The following is a 5,632-nucleotide window of genomic DNA, read 5'->3' as shown; positions in this document are numbered from 1 at the left end:
TATAATATATTTTGATATATTATATGTATATTATATATTTTGATCTGCTAATACTACACTCCTTTCATTCTTACATTTTTCATTGTTTTCCTTAAGATTCTAGTCTTTTTGTTCTCCTAAATGATTTTTATCATTTTGCCTCAATTTCCTGTAAAGCTGAGCTTCATCACCAGCTTCTGATATATCCTTCAAAAATTACTTTGTAATTATTCTATATATAGTTTGTAAATATCTGTATATCTATATTTTGTTTCTCCCCTAGAATGTAAGCTTTTTGAAAGTGGGGACTGTTTCATTTTGTCTTGATATCCCCAGTACTTTTCACACTGTTTGACATTTACTATAGTAGACATTTCATGAATGCTTATTGAAGGCTTGAATTTGCTTAATTCTATAAAACAACCATTTAAATAGAAAACTAAATCTACAAGCTAATTTAATTTGTGTGATCATTTTTATTATAATGGCACATTACAACCATTAACAATGGGTATCTTTTGAATATTTGTTTCCCTTTACTTCATGAAATAGTGTTTTTCTAGGATTATTTTCTTGGCAAAGATACTGGAATGGTTTGCCATTTCCTTCTCTAGCTCATTTTACAGATGAGGATACTGAAGCAAACAGGATTTCATGACCTGCCCAAGGTCACATGACTAGTAATGTCTGAGGCCAGATTTGAAATCAGGAAGATAAGTCTTTCTTATTCCAGGTCTAGCACTTTATCCACTGTGCAACTTAGTTGCCCTAATATTTGGTGTTGTTGTTGTTCAGTCATTTCAGTTGTGTCTGACTCATTGTTACCCCATTTGGGGTTTTTTTAGCAAAGAGATTTGTGTTGTGAAGCATTTCATATGCCAATTAAAAAGCCAGATATCTATTCTCTCAGATATTGGAAATAGCATCATGGGGAAGAGAGATTATATTATTTAATTTGGCCTCAAAGAGGATACTTATGGACATGGAAAATTGTGTGAAAGTATATTTTGGCTCAATGTAAAGAAATTGTTCCTAACTAGCAGAAGTGCTCAATAATGGAATGGTCATAATTCAATGGCAGTAGATTTCTTAATAGCAGAAGTCTTCAAATGACAGCATCACAACTTGAAGAGAATTTTTCATGTTTTGGTTAAGGAGTTGAATGCTATGGTATCTTTGATTTCATCCAGCTCTGAGATTCTTGAATTTTCTTTCACCAAAGTCTCAAAAAGAGTTTGGTAACCCCTACCACCATTATTCTGTTATCCAAAGAACCCTTTTCACCTAAATCATGAAATCATTTTAATTCTGCTTTTGTTTGACTTTGAGATACTGGTTTTAAAGGATGGGTCAGAAGTGACATTCTTCCATTTTCTATCCATTGAAATGATTCAATTCAAGTCATTCCCATATCATGAATCATAAGTATGGGCTCTCAGCAATTCATTCAGTAACTCAACTAGCTCAAAATTCCTCACCTCATTGGTCTGAATCCATCACAGAGCGTACTTTGTAGGAAGTTACTCATCATTTCAATTAGACTAATGAGGGCCAAGCTCTGCATTTTGAGTTTATTATTCTTTCCCTAAAAATTTCAGACCTAAGAATGGTTCTTGATCCAAGCACAAGTTCCCTAATTATATTCTATTCTGCACAAATATTTATTGAAGAAACATTCATGTGGTCCTGGTTTACTCTTCCTCTTCTCATGCCTTTAATTGATAGTAGGAATTATGATTTGTCCAAGATCCTTTTTTCCTGCCTTTATAAAGGTGAAATAAGGGGTGTCAAAATTTAAAGAGCTTTTCCCCCAAATTCTGAATCTACAAGATGGAAAAACACCATGCTGTTGTGTCATTAGAGAATATACTGAAGGAAAGATCTTGGAGCTTGCAAAAACAAGGTAGATTAATAATTCTTGTGTTAATGAATCATTCTCAAAGAAAAGTACTTTACCTCTCTTCCAATTTCTATCATAGGATCTATACACAAAAAGTTTAAATAGATATATTTTGAATGAATAAATGAATAATGGAAGAAGGCACAGATTTTTTTTTATTAGAGTAACAAATTGCTTTATATATTTAAAATACAGGGACTGTATATGTAAGCAAAGACATGGAAATACTTTCCCCAGAATATTTCCAAGAATTCTTAGAAGCAGCAAGTGTGTGGGTCCTGAGAATGACTTCCTAGGGAGTTACAGTTTTCCCTAAACATCTCTAGAAGATATCCAGAGGGAGAGAACTTAACCAATGAGATAACAAACTACTTCATAACCTTCTGAGTAACACCAGTTCCCCTATAAATGGACAAAAAATGATCATAATCTCTTTACTTGAATATATTTGGCTTTGTTCTGTTTTTGTGATTGTTTTCTGGTCTTTTGAGATTTCAGCACAAGATCTTAGGACCAATGCAAGATTTGGAAACTGAGATGGAACCACACTCCTTCAATGTCCCTAACCTCAGGTATAAGTGGATAGGGAAGGGACTTGTGTCACCAAAATGAATTTGGCTCAACTATATTAAGTTTATAGCTAAGCATAGGATACATAATACATTAGGATGATCTTGTGCAGTCAAGACAGAACCTCCTTTATTTGAAATATATGGTGTTATAGAGAACAGAGAATATACCTGAGTGTACTCCAGGGTCTTCCAAAAATCGTATCATCAACTTAAATCAATGCTGAAGGAAAATAGCACCTCTTTTAATTGACACACTTAAGCAGAATTAAATTTTTGCACTCAATATTTTTTCAATTACATGTAAAGATAGTTTTCAACATTCACATTTGTAAGATTTTGAGTTCCAATTTTTTTCTCTTTCCCTCCATCCACACTACCCCTCCCTAAGAGGGCAAGCAATCTGATATAGGCTATACATATACAATCATATTAAACATATTTCCACATAAGTCATGTTGTGAAAAAAGAATTAGAACAAAATGTAAAAATCATGAGAAATAAAAAAGAGGGAAAGTAGTATACTTCGATCTGCATTTAGATTCCACTGTTCTTTTTCTGGATGTGAATAGCATTTTCCATCATGGATCCTTTGGAATTGTCTCACATCCTTGTATTGCTGAAGACAGCTAAGTCTGTCAAAGCTGATCATCTCCCAGTGTTGCAGTTACTGTGTACAATGTTCTCCTGTTTCTGCCCACTTTACTCAGAATCAGTTCATGTAAGTCTTTCCCAGCTTTTTCTAAAATGCTCCTGCTCATTACTTCTTTTTTTCTTTTTTTATTTAGTATTTTATTTTTCCCAGTTACATGTAAAAACAATTTTTTTCCTCATGACTCACCATTTTCTTTATTTGTACAAAATAGTGAATAGAATAACCATACCCTGACTGGGAAAAATAGGTAGTTTAAGGTTTAAACAAGTCCTTCTGTCCTGAAGCATCTATTTTGAAGGCTTGGGAATAGCAGCTTTAGCCCCAGCATCTTTGGGTTTGGACTCAGCAGGCTCAGCAGCCTTGGAATCACTAGGCTTTGTGGCCTTAGAATCAGACTTGGCTGCCTTGGGATCGGACTTGGCAGCCTTGGAATCAGACTTGGTGACCTTGGCATCAGATTTGCTGGGTTTGGGGCCAGATTTAGTAGCCTTAGGATCAGACTTATTGACCTTGGTGGCAGACTTGGCAGCCTTGGTATCAGTGGGCTTGGCAGCCTTGGGTTCAGTGGTTCTGGCAACCCTAGAGTCAGGCTTAGTGATCCTGGACCCTGGTCATTTGATGCCGACTCTAGGGCATGGATGCTTGGTGGCCATCTTAAGGCCAGCATGCTGGGCACTGGTCACGGGAATCTTGGGCCTGAGGAGCTTGGCCTTGGATGCCTTGGTGCTCAGGGCCTTGATGGCCTCTGCTCATGCTTGGATGTCTTTGACGTTGTTGGCCTACATCTTCTTCAGCCCCTTCTTGTTGTGTTTCTTGGCAAAGCACATGTTTCTCAGAAACTTGGACTCAACCCCATTCAGAGACTCGTATCTCTGTGACCTAGGTTTCTTGATGCCATTTCTGTGCCATTTTCGTGATTGGTTATGGGTGGTATGGTTCTTAGACTTAGCCATCTTTACACTGCAGCCTGCACTAACAGGCTCTTCACCGACTGGAAGAGGCCAAAGTGAGAGACAGAAAGAAGTAAAAACAATTTTAACATTCATTTTTAAAACTTTGAGCTCCAAATTCTCTCCCTTCTTCTTTCCCTATCCCCTCCTCATTGAGAAGGCTAGCAATTCAATATAGGTTGTACATGTGTAGTCATGCAAAATAATCCCATAATAATCATGTTGTGAAAGACTAACTATATTCCCCTCAATCCTATCCTGCTGCCCATTTATTCTATTCTCTCTTTCTTTTCATCTTGTCCCTCCTCAAAAGTGTTTTGCTTCTGACTCCCGGTCTGCCCTCCCATCTATCACACTCCTCTTCTCCCCTATTTTTTTATAGGGTAAGAAAGATTTCTATGCCCAATTGAATGTGTATGTTATTCCTTCTTTGAGCCAATTGTGATGAGAGTAAGGTTCACTCATTCCCTTTCAACTACCCAATTGATAAATGGTCAAAGGATATAAACAGGCAGTTTTCAGATGGATAAATTAAACTATTTGTAGTTATATAAAAATTTTCTAAATCACTATTGATTAGAGAAATGTAAATTAAAACAACTCTGAGGTCCCACATCACACCTATTCAATTGGCTAATGTGACAAAAAAAGAAAAATGATAAATGTTGGAGATGAATGGGGAAAATTGGAACACTAATGCATTGTTGGTGGAGTTGTTAACTGAACCAACCATTCTGGAGAACATTTTGGAACTAAACACAAAGGGATATAAAACTGTCCATACTCTTTGATAAAGTAATGCCACTATTAGGTCTGGAGTAAATACATACATACACACATACATACATACACACATACATACATACATACACATATATATGTGTGTATGTCTCTCTTCTTTAATGCATTCTCCACATTTCCCTCAAAATTATTTTCCTAAAACACAAATCTTACCATGCCACTCCCCTAGCCAATGTAAAGGAATAAGATGATGAAATGTTATATGTGAAGGACAACAAGGACAGTTTGACCAGGCCAGAAAGTAGGTAGAGGAAATAATATGTAAGAAATAACTAAGATATAATAGGGTCCAATGGTGAAGAGCTCTAAATTTTACTGTGGACTATAGATCTTAAGCAACTGATTTGAAAAAGACAATGCCAGAATTCTTACTCAAAAATACAGGTGTGGAAAAAGTGACTTAAGAGAAGCAAAACACACAGCTTTGAAATAACACATTAATTTCATATGATCAAAGCACTTAAACTTGAAGATTAGATTAAAAAAAGTTAATGTCATTGATAGAAGCATAATAAATTCAAATGTCTGAATATCATAATGCAGGAAATGACTAAAGAAGACTGCCCAGAAATTTTGAGGACAGGAAGGACTCACTGAACACTTTTAAAGAACCTCAAATTTGGGCAACTAGGTGGTGCAGTGGATAGATCATTGGCTCTGAAGTCAGGAGGACCTGAGTTCAAATCCAACCTCAGACCAAACACTTGACACTTACTACCTGTGTGACCATGAGAAAGTCACTTAACCCCAATTGTCAAAAAAAGAACCTCAAATTTGA

General features: G+C 36.0%; 1 pseudogene; it reads right to left on the bottom strand.

Annotated features, from left to right (window-relative positions):
- Positions 1 to 3,390: 3,390 nt before the first annotated feature.
- Positions 3,391 to 4,078, bottom strand: LOC114025412 (annotated as a pseudogene).
- Between the last annotated feature and the right edge of the window lie 1,554 nt (positions 4,079 to 5,632).

Source organism: Vombatus ursinus, unplaced genomic scaffold (assembly GCF_900497805.2).
Source record: "Vombatus ursinus unplaced genomic scaffold, bare-nosed wombat genome assembly UNPS02014830.1, whole genome shotgun sequence".
In the NCBI taxonomy this organism is placed as follows: domain Eukaryota; kingdom Metazoa; phylum Chordata; class Mammalia; order Diprotodontia; family Vombatidae; genus Vombatus; species Vombatus ursinus.
This window is presented reverse-complemented; position numbering and strand designations above follow the sequence as displayed.